General features: G+C 40.3%; 1 long non-coding RNA gene across 1 annotated transcript in view; it reads left to right on the top strand.

Moving 5' to 3' along the window:
- The window catches only part of LOC129047867 (uncharacterized), a 125,752-nt gene that overhangs the window by 32,451 nt on the left and 66,898 nt on the right, over positions 1-26,403 (top strand). The window contains exon 4 of the long non-coding RNA XR_008509718.2: positions 4,475-4,706. This is a non-coding gene — a long non-coding RNA (uncharacterized LOC129047867). The remainder of the gene's footprint in view (positions 1-4,474; positions 4,707-26,403) is intronic.

Raw genomic sequence — 26,403 nt, 5'->3', positions numbered from 1 at the left:
GGCATCTAACCCACACCCACCTTCCAGAGACAGCATGGGAGAGATGGGAAGTCCATAGAGTCCTGAACATTCTTGTCAAAATTCCCAAGTTTGTGGAGAAGGAGACTGAGGGGGTGAGTAGGAAGCCTAGGGAAAGTTAAGAGAAATGCTTAAGTATCATCACAGGGTCTCAGTAGAGAAAAGAAGGGCTTTCCAAGAAATTGGGCAATAACACGAAGGCTCTGGGCACTCTTGCCCCATGGGAAAGGTTTTGGGGGACTGGCGCCAATAGCCAGGTGATATGCTGTCATACAGGATATTAAGAGAATCTCTGAAGAAATTAGCTGGGTGTGGTGGCTCATGTCTGTAACCCCAGACCTTTGGGAGGTCGAGGTGGGCAGATCACTTGAGGGCAGTTCGAGACCAGCCTGGCCAACATGGTGAAACCTTGTCTGTACTAAAAATACAAAAATTAGCCAGGTGTGGTGGTGCGTGCCTGTAATCCCAGCTACTCGGGAGGTTGAGGCACAAGAATCACTCGAACCCAGGAGGTAGAGGTTGCAGTGAGCCGAGATTGTGCCGTTGCACTACAGCCTGGGTGACAGAGTAAGACTATCTCAAAAACACAAACAAACAAACAAAAACTCTGAAGAAATAGAAGAGCTCATGTCTTCACATTGTGGATTGAGGCTACTCAGAGCCCCAGCAGAAGGTCCTCCTGTTCCCTTGCACCACAGGCCACAGGAAGATGGGTCTAATACAACATTCACTCCTTCACCTGCTGCCCAGAGGAGAAAACGGCACAGTCTTAGATGAACTGCAAAGGGTGCCAATGAGGCCTGAGTTGCAGTCTACCAGAGTAAAGAGAAGTTCTGGTTAGAGCTGTCAGCCTTAAACTTGTGTGAAACAACAATAACAAAAAACCAAGCGATGGTGCTAGATAAATTGAGAATAAGGAAGGAAAGAAGCAGGAAGGAAGGAAAAAGGAAGAGAAAAAAAGGAAAAAAAGGAAGGAAGGAAAAAGGAAAAATGAAGGAAGGAGGGGAAAAGGAAAAAAGGAAAGAAGGAAGGAAAAAGGGAAAGAGGGAAGGAGGAAAGGAAAGAGAGGAGGGAAGAGGGAGAAAAGAGGAAAAGGAAGGAAGGCTAGAAGGGAGAAGGCAGCATGGAGGGAAGTAAGGGGAAAGAAGAAGGGAAGGAGGAAGGAAGAAGAGAAGAAAGAAAGGACAGGAGGCAGACAAAGGAATGAAAGGGAGGAAAGAGAAGGAAAAGAAGGAAGTAAGGGAGGGAAAAGAAGAAGAGACTAAGGAGGGAAGAAGGAATGTAGTGGGCAAAACACTGTTGAATAGTCCACATTTCCATGGGTCCTTTGGGTCATAAAAGAATTAGAAATAGGATTCCTTGTTAAAAACAGGAATTTATAAAATAAGAATTTAAGGACACGATGGCAGGAAAACCTCAAAAACAAAAAAAACACAAAAAGCAGAACAAAATGAGACAGATTTCAGAGTCAAGCGAATAACTTAAGAAACAATATTGTAAAACATACATAAATTAGAAACAACAGAGAGTAGAGTACACAGCTGAAAATCAAATTATTTACATAGAGGAAATACTGACAATATCATAGTGAATGCAGCAGACAAAGGTAAGAGTTGAACGCAGTTAGAATGAAAGGTCTCACCACCACTGATCCTCTGGCTCACTCTTAGGTCTACATTCCACCAATTCTTTTTTTTTTTTTTTTTTCAGAGCTAGGATCTTACTCTGTTGCCCAGGCTGGAGTGCAGTCATATGATCATAGCTCATTGCAACGATGAACTCTGGGGCACAAATGATCCTCCTGCCTCAGTCCACAAATAGCTGGGGCTACAGGTGTGCATTAGCATGTGTGACTAATTTTTAAATTTTTCATAAAGATAGGGTCTCACTATGTTGCCCAGGCTGGTCTCAAACTCCCAGGGTGAAGCAATCCTCCCACTGGGCCTTCCAAACTGCTGGGATTACAGGCGTGAACCACTGTGTCCAGCCCCCTACCAGTTCTTCTATTTCGTGGGGATCCCCATCTACTAACCCCACCACTTTTCATTATTCAGCATTTCATTATCAAGCTTTCCAGTCTCATTCTCTCTTTATCCAGCTTAGATTTACTTAAAAGCACATTCCTTTGAAAATCTGAATAATGCTTTTTATTTCCTTTTTGTTTTTTTGCAAATTTCCCCCCTGCTTGGTTTAGAGCACGAGATTTCCCATGTTGAAGGTGTTGACGCTATGTTCTGTCACTGTAATTAACCCCTGGGAAACTAGGAGTTTAAGTTAACTGTCTTGCCTCCCTGTCTTCCTTCATAGTGTTTACTTGGCAAAACAAACAAACTAACAAAAATAAAACTAAAGCCAAAACAAAAACCCTACCATTATGAAAGCCAACTACTTGCCCACTTTGAGCACCTGAATGGGGTTGGAATAGTTAATACCAGTAAACTCACTATTCTCCTAATTTTCACATCAGCACTTGACACTTCCTGGCTTTACTTGAATGTTCTGTTTACTCTCTGACTCTTCAAAATAACATTTACACAATTTCCTCTCTCTCCTCCAACCTTTAGTGTCATTGTGTTCCTACACTTTCTCAGCTGATGGTCTCCCTTTACATGGCTGATAAAACAAAAGCAGGTGGCAACTTGCTCAACTTTCTCCTCCACATTGCCATTACTTGGTCCTCATCTTTCCCAATGTCTCAGCAGAAGAGCAGCCTCTCCGTCCTTCATGAAACACTTTCTTTTCTTGGCCTCTAGGACAGCACACTTTCCTAGTTTTCCTCCTTTCTCCCTGGCGACTTCTTAGCCTCCTTTACTGGATTCTCCTAAATGTTAGTGTACCCAACAGTTTAGCCCTTGGCCCATTTCTTTATCTACACTGATGCTGACCCCATACTCACACACGCTGATTTATTTTGGGGTTAGGAACTGGGCAGAAGTATTTATTTATTTTTTATTTTTAGTAGAGACGAGGGTCACACTATATTGCCCAGGCTGGTCTTGAACTCCTGGCTTCAAGCAATCCTCTCACCTTGGGCTCCCAAAGTGTTGGGATTACAGGCCTGAGCCACTGTGCCCAGCCACAAGTGTTTCTTAGGGTTTTCAGATAATTTTGTTGCAAAATGAGGACTGTGGACCTTTTACCCACCCTAGGTGATTTCAATCCTTCCGACGGTGTTCATTGCATCTACATGTTGAGCACTCCTAAATTTTTCTCTCCATTCATCTCTGGACTAGACGTAGATACCTCTGTCTGATGGATTTTTCAGTAGATATCTCAAATGTGAAATTCCTGGACATCTGTTCCCAGTCCAACCTATACTTTCTCCAGCCTTCTTTCTCTCTGTAAATGGCGTCAATTTTAACCCAGTTGCTCGGTAAAACAAAACCAACCAACCAACCACTAGGATTTGTCCTTGGTTCTATTTTTCTCTACCTCCAGCCCACTAGCAAGTCCCATCCCCTCTATTTATAATATATATCCCAAATTTGCTACTCTTCTGTATCCTTGCTGGTATCTCTCTAGTCCAAGCCACCATCATCTCTTGCCTGGATTACTACAATAATCTCCTAACTGAATTTCCTGCTTCTACCTTTTCACTTCATCTCCTCTTTCAATTTATTCTCTACACAGGAGTCAAACTGGTCATCTGAAAACATAAATCACTTTATATCCCTCTCTCCCTCTCTTGCTTATGCCTACTGAAGGCTTTGCATTGCCTTTTGAATAAAGTTGCAACTTCATGCCTTGGCGTAAAACCCCTTTGTGAACCGACTCCTGTCTACATCTCCAACCACATGTTCCCCTCTCCTGGTCTCCCACTGAGCTCTAGCCACATGGGCCTACTTTCTGTTACTCAAATACGCCAAGGTTATTTCTGTTCCTTCTAGGTAGCCGTAAGCATTTTCTGTTCCTTCTATGTAAAATGTCCCTCCTCTTCCTGCTCCTCCATCCCTTTCTTTGATTGGCTCTTTTGAATCATTCAGGACTCAGCTCACATGCCACATCCAAAGGGAAGCCTTTCTTGATGAGAATAGCTTTTTCCTTGCTTATTCAGTATATGTCCTTATATAAGGTACACAGTAGTTATCACACACAATCTGAAAGTTATATTGGTTTTTGGTTTGTCTCGTTTACTTCTGTTTTCTCTCTCCTGTTCTAGAATATGTTTCATAAAAACAAAGCTCTTACCTGTTTTTCTACTCTCATCTCCAATGTTTAGATGCTTCAAATATATTTGTTGAATATACTCAGAAATGGAAAACCTACAGTAAAAATAATCAGTGTTGAGGATTAGATATATTTAAATAGAGAACTAGAACACAATACTTGAAGGATGATAATTACAGAACAGATTATAAGTATTAAAAACTTTGACACAGTTAACAAGATAAGCTATGAAACTAAGAATGTGAAGACAATTATAAAAGACTAATTTTCCTTTTTTTTTTTTTTTCAGTTAATTTGGAAAGTTTATTTTGCCAAGGTTGAGGACGTGCCCGTGACACAGCCTCAGGAAGTCCTGACAACATGTACCCAGGATGGTCGGGGCACAGCTTGGTTTTTAGGGAGACATGTGACATCAATCAATATATGTAAGAAGTACATTAACTCCATCCAGAAGGGTGGAGACAACTCAAAACAAGCCACCCACCCCCCGTCCAGTCATCTCAGGGGCTTCCAGGCCACAGGTAGGTGAGAGACAAATGTTGCATTCTTTTGAGTTTCTGATAGGTTAAAAGACTACTTTTCTTATTGTTCAAAGTAGTTATTCTTTTTTTTTAATTTAATTTTTTTGGTGACAAGTTCTCATTCTTTCACCCAGGATGGAGTGTAGTGGCGTGATCTCAGCTTACTGTAGCCTCAACCTCCTGGGCTCAAGTGATCCTCCCACCTCAGCCTCCTGAGTCGCTGGGACAACAGGTGTGCACCACCACACCCAGCTAATTTTTGTAGGTTTGTGTGTGTGTGTGTGTGTGTGTGTAGTGATAGGGTTTTAACATGTTGCCCATGCTGGTCTCAAACTCCTGTGCTCAAACCACCTGCTTGACTCGGCCTCCCAAAACGCTAGGATGACAGGCATAAGCCACTGCACCTGGCCAGGGACGTCTTTTAATTTTGCTTTCTAAACTTGTTCTGTTGTTAAATTCAAGTACAATAAAAAATAAACAAGGTTTGGGGAAAAATGAATTTGAAAAAATACAATTAAATCTTACATTTTAAAACGCAGCATATAGAATATATCTCATTTTGTATTTTTTACTCTATCTATCCCCCTTCATGTTGACATATATTAATATAAAAGAGAGATTACAAAGAAACAAGGGATGATTATCTCTGGGTTGTGGGAGTTCTGGGGCTGTTTTCATAATTAAAAAATATTTTATTGCTTAAATTTTTAAAAAAGGAGCATGTGCCACTTTTATAAAATCAACAAAGTAAAGAAATAGTGAATAAAAGATGAAAAGTAAACAGTATTTGTGTAGAGAATACACTCTTTCAAGAAGCTGCTGTGAGGAAGAGAATTGAGAGAACCCAGATTAAGGAAATTCTCTCCAAAGCTTTGCCTCCTTGCTTCTTGTTGAAGAAGGGAGGTACTGGGATATAACTGAATGCTGATGAGATTGATTCAGAAGCAAGGATGTGTACATATGGCATATTCAGAAAAGAAAAAATGATCTATAGTGCAAGAATCCTTCCTGAGAAGGGGAGAGTGGGTGGTTTCACAGGGCCCATTGCAAACTAGTGTGTTAAGAGGTGGGAGAGAGGGGAAAGGAGAATATGGGTGTGGGCAGGTGCAGACGGGTATGTAGATTTAGTGGTAGAAAGTTGAAAGGTTTAATAGCTAATTACTTATATTGTCTCAGCGAAATTGGAGACAAATCATTACTTGAGAATGGGTGATGGGCTGGGTGTGGTGGCTTACGCCTGTAACCCCAGCACTTTGGCAGGCCAAGGCGAGAGGATCACTTGAGCTCATGAGTTTGAGACCAGCCCAGGCAACATAGAGGGGCACTGTCTCTAAAAAAAATCTATAAAAAAACAAATTAGCCAGGAGTGATGGTGTGTGCCTGTAGTCTCAACTACTCAGGAGGCTAAGGTGGGATGATCACTTGAGCCTGGGAGGTTAAGGCTGCAGTGAGCTGTGATCGCAGCACTGCACTCTGGCCTGGGTAATAAAACGAGATTTTGTCTGAGAGAGAGAGAGAGAGAGATAATAGGTAACGGGAATTTTGAGGAAATTGAAAAAAGTATGAAAGGGTAGAAAATGTACTATACTACTGTAGACATATAGTAAGATTAGTGGACACTGTTGAGGGCTTAGTTGAGATTGCTGACTGTAAATATAAAGTGACAGCAATCTGTATGGTTCAATGATATTTCTCCAGCCTTGCTCAGCTGTTTGGGTGCAGGTGTGGAGAAAGTGGTTGGTTGAGCTCACTCATGGTAGGTGCTTTGCTCAGAGTGTGTGAAACAATGAGAAGATGTTTCAAGGGGAGTTCAGAAATTTGCAGGATGAGGATTGTAATGGAATCTAACATGGATGAGGAGAGAAGTGAAGAAGCTCTGATGAATGAGAAATCTGTGAGTTGAAGAGGATGACAATTTTGAAGAAATTTTGTCCCCAGGGCATGAGCTGTATGTCTTCCATTCAAATACAGAGAAAGAAGACTAGCCAGAGTATTCATATTAAAGTTCTAGTCCCAGCTCCTCTGGGATGAATAGCTTTGTGGTTTGGCATAAGCCTTTCACTTGGGACTCAGTTTCCTTATCTGTAAATAAAAGGCTTGACTTGGATCAGTATATCTCATATTTCACGGCACACACAAATTAATTGAGTATCTTGTTAAAATGCAGGTTTTGATGCAGTAGGTCTTGGGTGGGGTCTGGGGTTTTGTATTTATAATAAGCTTCCACATGATTCCTGTGCTGCTGGTCCATGGACCATACTTTGAGTAGCAAGGAACAGATAAATTCTATAGGCTTCAAAATTCTGATTATAAATCTTGGACCTTGAACTATGTTTTCACCTCCTCCTTGTCTTCTTTTTTTTGAGCTTTGTCAATTCATCTTGAAACCAAATCTTTGGACACTTCTTTTGATTTCCCTTAACTGGGCAGGAAGTAAATAGAGAAAGATGCAAACCCTGCAGAATGACCAACACCCAGTAACGGAAACAGAGGGTTCTGATGACGTCTTACAGCTTGTGCCTGGGTGGGGGTAAATGGTACTGCCTTTTCCCAGGCATGGTGTGTTGAACAGGAACGTACTATCAGGCAGGAAATGGCTCCAATACAAACAGGGACACCAGAGATCAGGCTAGACGAGAGACTGATCACAGCAAATGGCATATTACAGATAGCTACTCAGATCAATTTCCTTCCTCTGTCATGTCAAAAGGTTTTGCTGCATCAAGATTCCTTTGCCTAAAAAACATATGTTCCCAGTCTAATATATTTAAAGCTGATTACCACAAATCTACTCAGGCAACTTTAGGTTTCATTTTGTCTTGAGGCTAAAGCCTACTGGAAGATCATCTGGTAATGACTTAGAGAAACCCACTTAAACTGTTCCCATATTGTATGTTTCCCATATGTAATGTTTACATTTCAAAAGGTCTCGACTATGAGGATGTGTTTTTCTGGATTGAACATGTTTTTCACAGGCAGTAAACTCATGTTTCAATTATTAGAAAAATAGTAAGTGCTTTAGCAGGCGGAATTTGATATATTGGATCCAAAAGCAGAATTTATTATAAGGAGAAATCACTGAAAGAAATGAACATAAGATGTTTGTAACAGTCATAACTATTTGAGGACAGTTTTTGTTTAATGTTAATGATGGTAGGAAATGCTGAGGATGAATAATTTAGGGAAGAGCCAGAATCAACGTTTCCTTTCAGGATCTGGTTCAATGGAGGAGGAAATCATTCCGAGAAATACTTATCAGCTTGATATCACACACAAAACTGCCCATAGGACAAGTTTAGAAAGGACTGTGAAAGGCACACCCAGGGTCTGAATGTCAACTTCCAGCCTTTCATCTGGTGGGCAACCTGCTTTCTTAGAGAGGGAGCTCTGCCACCCTGAGACTGAAGAAGGGGTTGATATCATTTAATAGCCCCTTCTTGCTTTCCAAAGGTCAGTTGGCCCCACATTTGAGGATGGCAAAAAAAAAAAAAAAAAAGGAGAGAGAGAGCGAGCAAAAAAGAGCCATCTTATCTAAGGTCTGCCTGTTAGGTTTTCTTTAAATATTCTGACTCCATCCAAGAAATGTCTTGGAATGTATTTTACATTAATCTAAGCCATCTTTATCTCCAGGAAATGATTGGGTCTCACAGATGAAAGTAAGGGTGTTTATTGCTAGCAGCCATTTGCAGTGGAGTGAGCAATCTACTGAACTATGAAAAGAGCAGTCACAAAAGTCCATTTCCACAGCAGAAGAACACTGTGCACATAAACACGAATGAACTCAATAAATGCAAATGAACTCTCTGCTTGCTCTCCTCCCTCACTTCTTACTGGGCCTCCATACATACTATTGAATTCACAGGCCCTGAAAGAGATGACAGCATTGAGTAATTAAGCTGAAATATCACACTATGTCACTTTAATTATAAAGCCAGAGCTTATTAATGGATGGAAACATGGAAGCAGGAACTGGAATAACGTTGCTTAAAATGCATTAAGTTATCATTTTGCAAAGCCAAGAAATTCCAAGGATTTTCACAATAGGCATTGTGGAGATTTTTTTTTTCTCAAGGGCTGGGTGGGGGTATGAATGGATTATAAGACTGCAAATTGCTTTGAATAAACTAGAGGTTTTTTTTAAAAATAGAAGGAGTTTCTACTACATGTAGCAAATTAAATTCCAGATGTTATATCACTACAAAATCTCTACCAGATGTCCAAACTCATGGTGGCCGGGATGTTTATTGCAAGTAAGGCATTCGGCACCTGTTCTACAGAGACCTCCCCTTACCTTTTCATCTGTACTAGCACGTTAATCATGCAGGAGCGATGAAATATTTAGTCCTCACTGGATAATTAAAGAGGCCAGGAAAAATTCTAAAACTGTTAATTACTCTAAATGCCATTTAAGTAAATGACTACAGTGCTCCTCTTGGGATATTTCTCAAGATTTATCAACAACACTGTTTCAAAATATGGGATTCCATTTTTGGAAGCTAATTCAAGGTGGAAAAAGGACTTCAGACCAAATAATCTAACCTAAAGGACAGTTATCCACATTTAGCATATGTCCTTGTTTGAAAAAAAAAAAGCAGCCCCAATTGCTGCTATAAAATATCTCATTTGCTCAAGAGTCACTTATGGCAGAACTTCCAGTTTTAGAAGCCTCTGTCTTTTCTGCTGCATAACGTAAATGAACACTGATCTGTAAGCACATCGCCAGTCAGTGTGGCGGGCACTCCCAGGCTGTCGGAGGTGGACCCTTAGACAAGACACTTCTCTCTTTGGTGTCATACTTCAACCTGAATGTCAATTTGAATTCTACAGTTTAAGATCTATGTTAAAAATAAGTTAGTTATGATTACAATCATTGCTACTTTTGAGTGAATGCTGAAATTTCCACTAAATCAGTCAGAATTTAGCCAATTTCTGGCATATGTAATGATATTGTCTCTGTAGCTTGCTGTTTGATAGGGAGGTTGAGCAAGAGGAAGTAAATAAGGCAGCTTTCTTTGAGGCTCGTATTACCATGTCATCTGTCCTTCACACATTCTCTCTTCTTACCTACAGTCACTTTAGATGGCAAGACAGATTACCTTTTTATGATCTTCTTTTGCCTTCTGAGACCTGCCCTTATGATGGAATTAGCCTGAATTTCTTTAAAAATTATTTAAAAGATCTTATTTTTTTTCAGAGCTGCTTTAGGTTCACGACAAAATCGAGCAGAAAGTTCACCTTCACACATGCACAGTCTCCCCTACTATCAACATTCTGCACCAGCATGGTGCATTTGTTACAATCGATGAACCTATTTATCATTACATTTTCCAGAAACTGGTTAAATTCTGATTGATTTAGTGGAAATTTCAGCATTCACTCAAAAGTAGCAATGATTGTAATCATAACTAACTTATTTTTAACATAGATCTTAAACTGTAGAACTCAAACTGACATTCAGACTGAAGTAAAACAGCAAAGAAAGAAGTGGCTTGCTTGAGGGCCCACCCCCACCAGCCTGGGAGTGCCCTGCCCCACTGACGGGCCATGTGCTTACAGATACAATGTTCAATTTACATATTGCCTTTTTATGATCTTGTTTTACCTTCTGAGACTTGCCCTGAGCCAGAATTTCTTTTAAAAAAAAATCTAATTCAATCCTTTGACCCAAAGTCCATAGTTTGCATTAGGGTTCACTCTTGGTGTTGTACACTCCATGGGTTTGGGCAAATGTGTAATGACATATATTCACCATTATACTACCATACAGAGTAGATTCACTGCCCTAAAAATCCTCTGTGCTCTGCCTATTCATGCTTCCAGCCCCTCTAACCCCTAGCAGCTATCGGCCTTTTTACTATCTCCATAGTTTTGACTTTTTCCAAGCATTATATAGTTGGAATTATACAGTATGTAGTCTTTTCAGACTGGCTTCTTTCACTTAGATATGCATTTAGGTTTCCTCCGTGTCTTTTTAGGGTTGGATTTCTTTTTATTTACATAAAATGTGGGAACAGGGAGAGTGAAAGCGCATGATTGCTCGTCAGGAGTTGAGGCTCCAGTTCCTTCTACAATAAGGTCCCAGGCTAACACACCTTTGATTTTGATAGCCCCCAAATCAACCTGGAAAGTGTTTATATGCTAGTTATCCTAAACTTGTTTTGCCACTGTGATGTTCACATCTGCTTGCTATTCTCCTGCCCTCCTATTGTTTTCCATCCCAGTAAGCACAATCTACTAGACTTCAGATGGTTATTATTGTAAGAGGTGGATCTTTATTCATTTCTACAAATGAAAGGATAGAAAGAATATTTTAATGTTTTTCTACTCAGACTAGTTTGTCTTCTAATTCCATCTTCCTGTTTCAGTAGAGGGCACTCCGACCTTACCTAGAGCCCAGTGTTTTTTCATTTGACCAGTTTTGGAAAGTAGCTGGTTTATCCTATCGGCCCTTCAGTTTAATAGTCAGCAGTGAGCACACAGTCGACATAGAAACCAGACGGACTAGACTAAGGCTCAGTCCTATCCTGTATGATCCTGAAGCTCTTTGTTATCCCTCCCCTAAAGCCCCTACTATTCTCTATTGCAATTCATGCATTTATGTGTAGTCTTTCTGACCAGTCTGTGAACTCTTTGGGCCTGGGACTCCTATATTTCATCCTTAAGCTGTAGCACAATGCCTGACACAGACTACACACTGTAGCAAAACAGGTTTAGGATAATTAGCATATAAGCACTTCCCAGGTTGACCAGTGGGCTATCATAACGTAAGGTGTGTGAGCCTGGGGCTTTATTGTAGAAGGAAAACAACATTGGAGTCTCAACTCATGACGTGCTATGTGCTTTTACCCTCCCCACACCCACAGTTTACGTGTATAAAAAGAAATTCAGCCATTAAAAGACATGGAGGGGCTCACACCTGTAATCTCAGCACTTTGGGAGGCGGAGGCGGGTGGATCACGAGGTCAGGAGATCAAGACCATGCTGGCTAACACGGTGAAACCCCGTCACTACTAAAAACACAAAAAAATTAGCTGGGCCTGGTGTTGAGCGCCTGTAGTCCCAGTTACTTGGGAGGCTGAGGCGGGAGAATGGCGTGAACCTGGGAGGCGGAGCTTGCAGTGAGCCGAGATCACGCCACTGCACTCCAGCCTGGGAGACAGAGCGAGACTCCGTCTCAAAAAAAAAGAAAAAGAAAAAAAAAAAAAGACATGGAGGAATCCAAAATGCATATTACTAAGTGAAACGCAATCTGAAAAGGCTATATACTGTATGAGTCCAACCATAGCTATATAATAAATATCTATTGAGATGAATGAAAAATAAAAGGTAGAATGTGACCTGACTCTAACAAGGGGAAAATTGTGTACGCGTTTATGTTTCTTCAGACGCCATCATTTTGCCTTGAGGATTCAGTAGTGTTCCTAGTTGAAGTCATATCCATGCTCTATATTACTTTATGTCGAGAGGTAAAAATGGCATCTGCCTTAGGTTCAGAGTGGGAGAGCCCATTGCATTATCGCTTTCAGCATGGCATGATGGTTGATAACCATAATGACCTGGTCATGTCATGCCAAGTAACATACATGCTACTTCTCTGAGCAAAATTTGGGCTGGTAAAAGCCCGAAACAAATCCAGCTTGCTAAGTTGCATATCGTTTTCCTTGGTCCTAAAATGCTTAGTTCTCCATCTTTGAATCTGAAGTACAGCGGCGCAATCTCGGCTCACTGCAGCCTCTGCCTCCCGGGTTCAAGTGATTCTCCTGCCTCAGCTTCCCCAGTAGCTGGGACTACAGGCATGCGCCACCACGCCCAGATAATTTTTGTATTTTCAGTGGTGACGGGGTTTCGCCATGTTAGCCAGGTTGGTCTCAAACTCCTGACTTCAAGTGATCCGCCCACCTCGGCCACCCAAAGTGCTGGGATTACGGGCGTGAGCCACTGCGACCGGCTTAATTTTGTCCTTGGTTCTAACACCTCGTTTCCGAGTTTTAAAAATTTTTATTTGTGTTGTTCTTTCACATAGGTTTATCATTTTACAATTTTAATTAGTTCATTAAAAAATAAGGTTATAGTTTTCATCTGTTTTGTGGGCATTAGAGTGCTTTCATTATCTGCAGGCGTGTTTTCCTGTGACTTATTTTCTATTTCCTTATAAAATCGTTGTCCAGAATTCAACCGTAATCTTTTTCTGCTGCTTGCTTTTATATGAAGTAAGTTTTCCTCAACTTTCAGGAGGAAGGGTTGAGTCAGGATAGCATTTCTAGCTTCATTGCTGTCGAATTCTGTCTTTTTGTTGATTAATAGCTTTTGTTCAAAAACAAGGCCTCATACTTTTGGAGATCTTTGGTTTTATTACACATCCCAACTTTATCTGAACCTTCTCCCTCTCCTCTCTCTCTCTCTCTTTTTTTTCACCTGTTGGTCAGTTTGGGTTCTATTCCGAGAAGTTTTTTCTGGCATGGCGCTTTTTCTTGAAAGAGTACTAGGGCAAATATGTTTCCACAGTTCATAAATTCCAGATTAAATCAGCCTCTTAAAATATCACTGCCATCCCATTGGTCTCATCTGCAAAAAGCCCTTCCAATTCAGCCACCATCTTCAAATTGGCTGACCATGCTTTCCAGCCAATATTTTTTGGAGTTATCTTCTTTCAACATCCATTAGATGTCCCCTTACTTTCCATGGCTTCCCCCCCATACGTGTTGAGACTCCCTGGGGTTTGATGATTTGTTCCCACCCACGTCTACTCAGGTTCATGAGGACAACTTATTACCTGATTTGGTTACAGATATTATTGTCTGTGGCTATTTGGTTTGGCTCTGGTTGCTTTCTTATGAGGTGATTTAAGGAGATTAAAAATTGCGTACCTCCACCACCAACTCCCCATATTATATTATGAAAATAAACTATTTTTTTTCTTCCTAGGGTATTTCTATTGTAGATATTATCTTAAATTGTGGAACAGGAGAAGGCGTCTTTAGTTAAAGAACTCTCGTGAAATAGATACCTCATTTTGAACCCCTTGAAGGCACACCATGGTGAATTGGTGTCTACTGGGCCTTTGCATCAGGCTCTTTTGAGAGAAGTGGTCTTGGGAAGAATATATAGCTCTATGTTTAGTTCTTTTTCCTGTAAAAGCAACAACAAAAACCAAAAACAACTCCTCTACTGCCTCCACTTGCTTTCCTTCCCTTGATTTGAATTCCTGGGAGTATATTTCACTGGCTTCTTATGTAAGGAGTAGCTTAGCAAAAAAAACTTCTTAAACTCTTTTCCCACTTCCCAAAGCAGCTATTGACAAAGATATGGATCTCAATCTTAACATGCAATGAAACTCATGGGATTGTCTGGAATCTTTGCATAATGAAATTTCTCCATGGGATCTTTGCTTTCTTCTCTACTTCATTAGGACTTCTCCCTTACTGAATTTAGATGGTAAGCCATCTAGTTGGGGATTTTTTTCTTATTTTTTGGTTAGTGACCAATTTTAGAGTGCCTTCAATTGGAGTAGTCATATAATCCCGTGGTTCTTTAACATTGTTTACATAAAAATCACTGAGATTTCTGTATACCCAAAGCTGGAGATTCAGATTCAATATTATAGGATGGGTCTATGAATCTGCACAGGATATATACCCAGGATGATGCTGACGGCCATTTGGTCCAGAGAACACACTTTGAGAAACATTAGCAGATGCCAAAACTATTTGCAGAGACTAAACCAAAACTGAGTCTGATGGCTGTATTGTCAAAAATAGGCAGTGAATTTTCAGAAAGAAATGCTCTGTTGTGGACATTCATTCCTGCATTTTTTTTCCTGTTAACATATTAAATTATCACTATGTGTCAGGGCCTGTGCTCAATCCTGGGATTCCAAGATGGGCCTAGTCTTTATGGCTATTAAGAGACAAACATGCAAAGGAATGATTCCGAAATAATGTGCAAAAGGCAAAAGCATTGACCTTTGACATTTTCAAGGGAGATATCTGTGGGTTTTCAAGTTTGCCAAATAATTTTCTTCCAAAATATGTCTGTAATCAAAAATGAAGAGCAATAATCTCAGGGAGATGTAGAGTCTGGGCTGTTACATAGATTCTTTTTCACTAATGACTGTCTCAGGATTCTGTTCCAATTTTATTCAGTAAAATAATAACTACTTACCACGATCCTTTTCATCTGTTAAGAGTGTTAAATCCACCAATGCCAAAGGTTATCTGAGATTAAATTATTGCATAGTAGGGCTTCTCAAAGATTGGTAAGCCTGTTAAAACCCATATTCCCAGACCCCATTTTAGGATATAATAATTCAGTAGTTCAGGAGTGTGGCCCATGAATTCTCATTTTTAATCTCCTGCTGCTGCTGGTCTAAGGACCATAGTTTGAATAATGTAGTTTCAGAAGGGCTGTTGCTAGTATCAGGAGCTAGTAATTAATATCTTAAAGAGCAGCAGAATATGGAGATGAGAGGGCTATTTGCCAAGGATCTGAGTGTTGGAGAATAAACAGAATTTCTTACTGTGAGAAAGGGTAAGGAGATTTCCAGGCAGATCGAATTGTATGTGCAAAGATATAGAGGCACAAAACAGCTCTATAGACTCTGGAGACAATGGAAAAAAACTGAGCTCTTACTTGGGCGGCAGAGGAAATGAAAGTAATGGAAAAGCTAAGCTTCTACTTGAGCAGTAGAGGAAATGGAGACAATGGTATTTGAGCCTCAAGGAAGCAAACTGTGCTAAGAGATAGCAGGATGCGCAGGTGGTCCCAAGTCTCCTTGAGGTATTTCTGAGAACAGGGTGGGCAGTTTGCTTCCAGGGATGAGTTAAGTAGAGTTCTCCCTGCAAGGAGCCGAGAAAGTTTAGGGCCCCCATCCAAATCTCTGATCCTGTTATATTAAAAATGTGTTTAAAATTTGGGGGCATGAAGAAGAAAAATACTTTATATGTATTTCTGTTTGATTAGATTGGAAACATCCAATATACAAAGTAGAAAGCCAACTTCTGTGAGAGAGAGGAAAACTTCTCCAAAGATCTCACAGTAACCCTGAATATATGCATTTGTAGCTGCAATTTCTACCTGGGCTATAGCACCTTGACTGTGTTCCTTGGTGAAGAAGCCCACAATAACCCAGTTTCTCATTAGAATGAGCTTCCAGAGAATGTGGTGTTGTTGGGCAGCAAAGAGCACTGCTCTGGTCAATAGATGTAATGATGGGGCATTCTCCTTAGCAACATCTGGAGTTTGCTGGAAAGAAAACACCACATAAGTAGTAACGTTAGTAATTGTGGGCCCAGTGACTTTTGCACTGGGCCTTCAATTATTTCCCCAGGAGCATTGATCTGTCTTTAGCAAGAGGAAATGATAAGGAAGCCCAACCAAGCCAAACAGTCCCTGTGTGTGTTTTTGATGAGAAAACTCACATATACTTTTACCACACATTTTTTGGATAAAAGGTGAGTTTTCTCTCTTTGTCACCCCAATGGCTGCTGTATAATTCTGGAGCCTGAAGTACTTCCACTCTAATAAAAAAATTGAACCTTATCTCTCAGCAGCAACTAATAGCAGATCCTGGGCATATATGAATGGCCTGACACCCTTGCTCTTTCTTCAATTTTAGCTGTCCAGATCCACAGGCAAAGTCGTGCTGCAGGCTCAGCTGCAGAACAAAAGCCAGGGGCTCTTTATTTGCTACAGATTGGCTTGGTAAATGAATTTGTCACAGAAATCTTCTCTGAAAAAAAGGGACCCAAGTCTGTTGGCTTTTATTTATTTATTTAATGCTGCTAGGAATTGAAGTTGACTCTGGTTCTTTCAGAGAGAGCCCTCACAGCTCATTCACTCAGTCATTTTTTCATTTCTGAATGTACATCAAACATCTGCCATGTACCAACCACTGTGCCAGGTACAGAGAGACTAATACCAGTAGTACAGAGAGACTAATACCAGTAAGTCTCAGCTTTAGAAATTTTTTCTAGTAGAGAAGTTAGATAAGTAAGCAACTTTTTCCATTACGTTAAAGTACAAGGAATATTTAGTTTACCCGGGGAAGCTCCGCAGATGGCAAAATGTAAGCTGACTTCTTTAACAAAGAGGAATTTGCCTTGCAGATAAAGGGTTGGTTGGGGTCAGGATGATACTCTGAGGAAGGGAGCCGAGCACACAGGACAGGGGAATAGCAAATGCAAAGCTCTAAGAACTCTGCAGTTTTTGAAAAACTGGGGAATTTGCATTGAATTTGGATGGAGACAGATGGTGCCAAGGGTTGAAGATGGAGATGCACGAAGGGCCACACAGTGACGGACTTACTAGATGGGCATGAGGAAAAACCCAAGGTATCTTGTAAGGGTCTGCATCTGGATGTGTGTCTTATCATGTGTGTATAGAGATACCACACACTTCATCTTTATAATGGGTTAACAAGTTTGCTTACTTCAAAGATTGCTGTGAATATCAAGGGAGGTAACGTGTCAAGTTCTCAGCCTGTTTACTGGAATTTTTTTGTCCTCTATGAATTACAGTAGAAGTTACAGCTTTGATAGGGGCTGTTCTTGTTTGTCATGCCAATCATAATATTTCTGCAGAGAATTTTTCCCCTGGGTCTGTGAACAACTGTGGAGAATCTGAACAGGCAACCCTGGGAAGCCTGTTATCATCTCACTGGGGCTGAAATAGTAGGTAAGATACACTTGGAGAAAGCTAGGGAGTTCTGAGTTCCCTCCTTGAGCATAGGCTTGTGGAGAAGTCAGAAACAATTCTGCATCTTCAGCTGAGAACAAACAAAATCTTGATCAGAACAGTGAGGATGAAGGGGTAAATTTAATAACAAATATGTCTCCAAATTTCTACCCCAAACGAGACTCTGCTTAACTTGACACTGCTTCAATGGTGCTCTCTAGTGGCCCATAGGAAGACAGCATTTTCTATCAACAGGAAGAATATGGAATATTATGCAGCTGTTTTACAAGAATGAGTTAGAGCGATCCCAGTCAACTTGGAGGGATTTCCATGAGGGGTTGAGAAAAGCAGGGCACAGAAAAGCATAAATAATGTGAACCTCTTCTTGCTAAACTAGAACCAAAAAAAGTTGTTCTGACAATGTATAGATGTGTATATATAAGTATATGATTAAATAGAATTATGTGAACATAAGTAATATATGAAAAGATATAGATTAGGTTATTAAAATGGATTCCCCTGGAGTGGGAGTAATAACTAATGAATGTAGCAGAAAGATAAGAGATTCCAAAAGTCAAAAAGAGAAAAGAAAAAAAGCTCGAGATATAAAATTAAATCTGAATATACATATATATTCAAAAATAAAGGTCCATTTACAAGTAAAATAATCCAGATGATGACATTTTTGAAAAGTTTCCCCCAAAATGTGAAATTGTATGGAAGATAACCTACTTATCTATTTATAGAGGATTTTTAAGTTACTTTTAAAAATGACTTTAGTGCTTTTTTTTGTCTAGTAACTTTGCAAAAATCCAGAATGACCACCCTTTTAAATGATGGCGTTATGAAAGTTCAGTGTGTGTAGCAGGATTTGCTGAGCTATTTTTAAAGCTCTTCCAGTGCAAAGTCTGCTTTATGAAATCCCCAGCTTTTGCCTCCTGCTACCACAGTGTGAAAAGAATCTCAAATCTGAGTCGACATTGTGCTTTCTTCCATTTGTAGCAGCCTTTACATGTAATTAAACCATGTTCATGAATGTTGTCTTTTCTTTTCTTTTTCCTTTCTTTCTTTTCTTTTTCTTTTGAGACAAGGTCTCACTCTTTTGCTGAGGCTCAAGCAATCCTCCCGCCTCAGGCTCCTGAGTCGCCGGGACTACAGGTGCACACCACCACGCCTGGCTAATTTCTGTATTTTTTGTAATATGAGGTTTCGTCATGTTGCCCAGGCTGGTCTTGAACTCCTGGGTCAACTCAAACTCGATCGTCCTCTAACTTTATCGCTCACCTTGGCCTCCCAAAGTGTTGGGATTACAGGCGTGAGCCACTGTGCCTGGCCATCTTTTCTTGTAGTGACTTCGTTTTATTCTTCACTTTTACATGAAGGGCAATAAGAATCTACCTGAAAATACAAATTGAAATATATTATAGTAATACAATATAGTGGAAGGATCTCAGACTTGGATCTCCACTCTGCCACTCATAAGGTACGTGAGCCTTGGCAAGTTACTATATTTCTGCTCCTCAGTTTTCTCGTCTGCCAGACAGGGATAACACTAGGATATAACTCATGGGTTTGCTGTGAGGATTGAATGAGATAGGGCAAAGTGCTTAGCGCAACTCCTGGCACGTTGTATTCACTCATTCATGCATTTATTCTTTCAAGAAATACTTCTTGAGTGCCTACTATGTGCCAGGCTCTGTGCTGGGCATTGGGGATATGGAGAGACAGATCTATGAAGCCTCAGTGAATCTACAAGTTAGTAAAGGACACAGAAAAATCTGATGGCCACACAACAAGTTGAAAACTGTAATATGTGCTGAGAAGAAAACATAGGGAGTAACAAAAGAACTTGATCTGGTTGGGGTCAGGAAAGGTTTTTCTGAGTAAGTACTGTGTAGGCTAAGATCTGAAAGGTGAATAAATAGTAATTCACTGATACAGAGCACACAGAATATTCTAGGCGGAGGAAAGACCTGTCCAAAGCCTGAGGCAACGGGGAGAATGATGCATTCTAGGAGTGGCATTTCAATAAATGTCTATTGCTAGTTACTCAACCAACCCTACCTGGTTTGGTTTCTCATGATATTTATTTTATGGGGGCTGTGAAGATTAAACTATGTCTACTTTGTGAATGTTGTGTGAATCAAACAAGAAAAATGTATTTAAAGCATATTGTACACAATAGCTAGACTATGAGTGTTCTCTCCTCCAATATCTAGGCTCTGCCATTGAGATATTGAAAGTATACTAATGATTTAATTATTAATGATGAATGCAAATGAATTATTTCAGATATATATACATATGTATGTCTACACCAGCCATTGTGTGTATCCCCGCATTGCTTTTGGAGATCTGACTTTGTGAAAAGTGAAGTTTCACCCCAATGCAATCTGGGCCGTCCACTTCTGAACCTCATTTCAAAAGTTTTTGTGTTGTTAGTTTCCCTTGCCAAGGTTTCAGAAGTTGGTTGGTAGGGGGAAAAGACAATTGGTATGACCATTATAGCATTCTCTAGCCATATATATTTTAGGCAACAATCTCTTCTATTTTTGATAATAACAAGGCACTAATTTCAACTCACTACAATTTAACATATGTTGACTCTGTGCTAGGCATTAAACTAGTTGCTGGGTAATCAAAAATTATTAAAACAGAGTTTGTATTCAGAAAGGGAGAATTTTGTATGATAAAAGTAGAATTTGTTAGTATTCTGCTCTCCTGGAGGGCAGTAAAGCAAGCTTGGATGCTAATAGTAGAAAACAAGGCAGCCTGGAGGACCCCACCAAGCCAATGCTGCCAAAAATGGTTCTAGTGTAGTCTTCCTCCAATGCTGCCTTCTGCTCAACTCTAATGATATTTGGTGCCACACAGTAAAAGCTCCACCATTGCAGAGAACGAAGCACTCTTGCCATTGTGCTTGCCCCAACAGCTAATGGGCTTGAGCACTGCTGTACCCACTTTATTCACTTCTCCCCTCAGGGCTTGTAGAATGCATCTTCTTGGTGGCACTTAAGTCACATGTAAAACCTCAGTGGAGGCCGGGCGTGGTGGCTCACGCTTGTAATCCCAGCACTTTGGGAGGCCGAGGCGGACGGATCACAAGGTCAGGAGATCGAGACCATCCTGGCTAACACGATGAAACCCCGTCTCTACTAAAAATACAAAAAATTAGCCAGGGGCGGTGGTGGGCGCCTGTAGTCCCAGCTACCTGGGAGGCTGAGGCAGGAGAATGGCGTGAACCCGGGAGGCAGAGCTTGCAGTGAACCGAGATAGCGCCACTGCACTCCGGCCTCAGCGAAAGAGCAAGACTCTGTCTCAAAAAAAAAAACAAACCCTCAGTGGAAAGGGGTTCTTAGAAATGAAGTTTTAGCTTTCCAGCCTCTATTGTACAGGAAAGCGTGATAAAAGAGGTTTGGGTTAGGAGTTAAGTGAGCCAGTTTGCAATACTGTTGACAGTCCATCTCCTTTGCTGGGCCCACAAAGGCCTGTAATTAAACTTCAAAACATCAACACCCCCATTTTCTTGAAAAAATGAAAACAACTATCCTTCACCTTCTTTCTAAAGGGGAGAATCAAAATCTCACCAATCACCGCAAACGTCTGGATGTACCTTTATCCTCTAGTTTAGGAGTTGGCAAATTACAGCTTTTAGGCCAAATCCAGCCTACTGCTCATTTTTGAAAAATAAATGTATATTGAAATTGTTTATTTGTTTACATGTTGTCTTTGGCTCCTTTTTTACCCCAGTGGCAGATTTGAGTAATTGCTGTAGTTTCCTTATGACACACAAAGCCTAAAAAAGCCTAAAACTAAAATGTTCACTGTTGGGTCCTTTACAGAAAAAGTTCATTGACTCCTTTCCTCTCTCTTTCTTTTTCTTTCTTTCTTTCTTTCTTTCTTTCTTTCTTTCTTTCTTTCTTTCTTTCTTTCTTTCTTTCTTTCTTTCTTTCTTTCCTTCTCTTTCTCTCTCTCTCTCCCTCTCTGTCTCGCTCTCTCTCTCTCTTTCTTTGATAGAGTCTCACACTGTCGCTGGAGCGTGTGTGGTGCAATCTCCGCTCACTGCAACCTCTCCTCCTGGGTTCACACAATTCTTCCCCCTCAGCCTCCCGAGTAGCTGAGATTACAGGTGCCTGCCACCACACCCGGCTAATTTTTTGTATTTTTAGTGGAGACAGGGGTTTCACTATGCTGGCCAGGCTGGTCTCAAACGCCTGACCTCATGATCCACCTGCCTCAGGCTCCCAAAATGCTGGGATTACAGGCGTGAGCTACCGTGCCCAGCCTCATTGACTCCTTTTCTAGCTGATCATAATTCTGTCTTACTATACCACAATTAGATTGTTTCATCATTATCACACCATATATGAAATAATAGAGAACAAGGAATTAACAAAAGAAAAGATGAGTTAATATCTTTGAGCAAGGAAGAAATATGAATATATATTATACTCATCATTTCTACACTTTCCTCACTCCTCATTCCATGCTCCCTTTACCCCCAGTTAGGGTATAAGACCCTGATGAGATAGCTCGTAGTTTTATTCCCATGGATGTGACTTCAGAGGTCCTGCCCTTGTACAGCTGCTGAGGTTGCTTCTTGACTATTGCCATTGAACATACTAGGAGAGGATCCAGAGCAATTACTGGCATTCAGATATATGCTTTTCTGCTTACACTGTGGAGCTCAGGGCTCCTTTCCTCTTGATTATTATGATCAGTCATCTTAACCAATGAAGTATTACCCCAGCCCTTTACAGGAAACATTTAGGAGATTGAGGAGCTCAAAATGCCAGATGGCATTCTTACCTTCTAGATCAATAAAACCATTATTTCATCAGCTAAAGTTGTCCTTCCCTTAGATGCTAAGACCTCTAAACAAGCAGAGCCCCAAATAATGGAAAACATAAATTTTGTCAAGAGTTTATGAGTAGTAACATTGAGAAATGCTATTCCAAATTTCACTCCCTTGATCTTTGTTATGGGCTAGATTGTGGTCCTCTCCACATTCGTATGTTGAAGTCCTAACCCCCAAAACCCTAGAATGTGACTATATTTAGAAATAGGACCTTTACAGAGATAATCAGGTTAAAATAAAGTCATTAAGATGGGCCCTAATCTAATTTTCTCTTTGTTAGAAGAGGAAATTTGGACACAGACAGGTACAGAGGGAAGTCGCTCTATAAGCCAAAGAGAGACGCCTGAAACAGTTCCTTCCCTCATGGCCCTCAGAAGAAACCAACCCTGCCAACACCTCCATCTTGGATTCCAGCTCCACACTATGAAAAAATAGATTGCTATTGTTTAAGCCACGCAGTCTGTGGAACTTATGACAGTGCTAGCACACTAGTCCAGTCGTGGACCCATATATTTTGGCTATGGAGACACAGCATTCATATATTGTTTAGAACTAACTATAGAATAGCAATCCAGGTGTTTCCCTCACCATGGCATTCATAGGATGAAATGAATGATGGTCCCGAATGAGAATTGTCCAAATTATTCAGATAAACATCATGGAGCAGAATACATGAGTAACTAAGTAAAACATAACATAAAATTCCAAAATACTCAAGGGGAAATGACTAGAAATATAGGCTTTCAAGAGTTGGTATCTTTTAGCTATATTTGCAGATATTCTGGGATTTTAAGGAACCGAGAAAATAGCAAAGTTGACTAAATTTTATGTTTCTTGTCTTCTAAATATTTTGATAATTTCTGGATTGATGTGGTGATGTTTTTGTTCCTTCTGTATTTATAAATGAAATATGTTTTTAAAGTGTTTCTAAACCTAAAATCTACTTGGTTTGAAATCAAGTGGTTGGAATGCTGTTTGACTTTTATTTGAAGCATGTTGTTGATTGAAAGTTTCGTTGAGGAACTTTTCAGTCTGTGTGCTCAGTTTGCTTCTGTAATGAGCACAGCACCTAATATTTTGAGGTGCTCTGTTTTGAAGACCAATGCTCAAGGTGGACTTTGTTCATAAACGATATCTCAATAGATATTGAGGTCTGTTTTTTTTTTCCTAATAGAATTAAGAATTCTAATATTGAAAAACTGCACAGATTTGTGTGGGACAAAGCCTAGAAAACAGAAATGTAGATTGAATCATAATCTAAATAATGGTATGATAGAGGTAGGAAAGTTTTGGTGCCGTAATTTCTCCTTTCACTGGTGTTGGACTTAAATCTGTTGAAATGTATTTCTGTACCACAATTTGTGTTTCAATAAAAGTTTAATTGTCTAGTGACATTCAAAAAAAAAAAAAAAAACAGTAGCAATCCAAACTCCTAGCTGTGGTTATGAGTTTTTGCTAGGCAATTCCAGTATTCAACAGAGTCAACTGCTTTTGAGTGATGGAAAACATCATTAAGATCAGTGTCTTTTGTAACGCTGGCTTTAGTTTCTTTGCTATAAAAATGAGGTCATTGGTCAGAAGCAATATTTTGTGGTCTACTTTAATGGAGAGTCCAAGGATGGGGATGTTGGCATAAGCTGGCAGGAAAGGCAATTCATATCCAGGATAAATGTCTATTCCCTAGTGGTGGTTTTTGTGATTGGAAGTTTGGGCAATCGTCAGTGGTATTAGCCAGATAAGCTTTGGTGCCATTCTGCCAGTGCATTTTTTCAGTCCTGCCAGTATCATTACTTGATAAATGACTCTATTGAGAAATCCTTAAGCAACTGGATAAAGATACCAATTGACATAAACAGAGAAAGTCATCTTCTCAACATGATTATTGATAAACTCTCTGAAGCGGGGACATTGGATGAGCATTTGTATACAAACATATTAATACTTGATTAATTCTGAAAATCTCACACACATATTTCATCCCTGGCACTTTGTCATAAATCCAAGTCCATGACTATCCAGACCAACCATTAGCCACTCCCCTCTGGGAGTAATTGTAGATCTGAGTCTGCCACCATTTCTCCTGCTGTCCTTTATGGTCACTCCTGATTAAGGTCACTCCTGCTTAAGGCTGTCGTCTCTTGCTGTCGTTAGGCAGTAGTCTGTTTATGGCCTGTGCCAGGATATTGAACAAGACTATCTGTAAGCCAAATATTTTTCCCCTTCTTTAATCAGCTCCTGAAAGGTAACTTCCCATCAGGTCATACATGTGGCAGTACAGCAGAAGTAGACCTACCAGGAGTATGTATCTAACGGTACATGCTCATGCAGTCTATTTGTGCTTTCAGGACTTACTTGAGCCTGGTATTAAACATAAAACTTCACTGGTTATGAGGTGCTTCTGGGCAGCAGTTTATGGGTTGTTGGCTCAATCCCAGTTTAGCACGTGCATCACAGATCTCATGGTCACTTTGTGTCCCTTTGTCCATCTTTTCAGGGCTTAGGAGCAAGTCGGAAACTATTTTTTAGAGCCATGATTTTCTAAAGAGATAATGGTTATTTTTTAAATTCCGAAGGACTTTTGCTGTGATCCTCCTGTCCAGTCTTGTCACAATGATCAAATAACATCTGATTTGTGACAGATACCTTAAACATCATTGAATTTGCTGGATTATAATGGGCAATTGGCCGAATTGTTTGCCCTGCAGCTAGAGAACTGGGAGCCTATTCATGCTTCTGGGCCCCTATTCAAAGCTGGCAGCCTTACAAACTACTCAGTGAGTGATTGGAAGCAACAAGCCAACATGTAGTGTATGTTAACCCACCAATTGTCCCAAAGCATCAAGCCTGCCAGAAACTTCACTGAGTGGCTAATGGTTGGTCTGGATAGTCATGAACTTGGATTGATGACAGAGTGCCAAGGAAGAAGTATGTGTGTGAGATTTTCAGAAACTTCTGAATATCCATGGAATTCATCTCCTACACTCCAGCATGCATGTGTCTTATCACAATATCTAAAGTACCTGCTCCTTTCCATTTACAAGGTCCTGTCACCATCATTTCATTCAAGTAGTGGACTGGCATGATGTCTTATGGAGTAGTGAAATAGTCATGTCTCTGCAGAGTAAATTGTGGCAAAAAACCATAGATTAGATAGAGCCCTGTGACAAAAGGATATAGGGAATCTGCCAACCCTACTAGGGGAAAACAGCTTCTGGAGTTTCATAATGGAAAAGAGAAAAAGCGTTTCCCAGACTGCATATTTATTATACGCTAAGTGCTATGTGAATATTCCAGTAAATAGTCTAAAATGAAAAAAGCAGCAGCAATTGGAATTAACATCAGATTAAGTTTACAATCTGTTATTCACCGGGAAACAGCTGTTTTCTACAAGAGTTAAACAGGCAAGCTAAATGGAGACATAATGGTATTGCCATCTTGCTTACCAATTCTCTTATAGATGTGACATTTTTAAGTTTATTAAGTTGAAAGTCTTTTTAAACATTATTTTTTGAGACAGAGTCTTGCTGGATCACCCAGGATAGGATGTAGCGGCTCAATCATGCTCACTGCAGCCTCAACCTCCTGAGCTCAAGTGATCCTCCTGCCTCAGCCTCCTGAGTAGCTTGGACTACAGGGCCATGCCACCATGCCTGGCTAATTTTTTATTTATTTATTTATTTTATTTTATTTTTAGTAAAGATGGTGTCTTGCTATGTTTCCCAGCCTGATCTCGAATTCCTGACCTCAAGGGATCCTCCCAACTCCGTCTCCCAAAGTGCTGGGACTACAGGTGTGAATCGCCATTCCTGGCCTTGAAAGTCTTTACTCAGTGGGTAAGGAAGTCAGTTGGAGTGCAGTTTAGATCAGTTTCCAGATGTATTTATTTCAGTTGTAAACTCAAGGATCGTGGAAATGACCACAAAGTGAATTTAAAGAAATTGATATGATTCAATAAAAAATGAGTTTATCATCTGATCCACACAAGCTCCCACTAAGGTGAGTAGATGACAATGGTGTCCCGGACTCCCAGAGGTTAGCATTAGGATTATTCAATCCCCAAAGGGTTGAGGATTTTCCTTTCCTCAGAGCCTAGGTGCTCGGATAAATGGCCACAGTGAAGGCTTCTTTGAGGGTCCTTCAACAGTACCATTTTCCTCCTGATTCAAA

Source organism: Pongo abelii, chromosome 13 (genome assembly GCF_028885655.2).
Source record: "Pongo abelii isolate AG06213 chromosome 13, NHGRI_mPonAbe1-v2.0_pri, whole genome shotgun sequence".
NCBI lineage: Eukaryota > Metazoa > Chordata > Mammalia > Primates > Hominidae > Pongo > Pongo abelii.
This window is presented reverse-complemented; position numbering and strand designations above follow the sequence as displayed.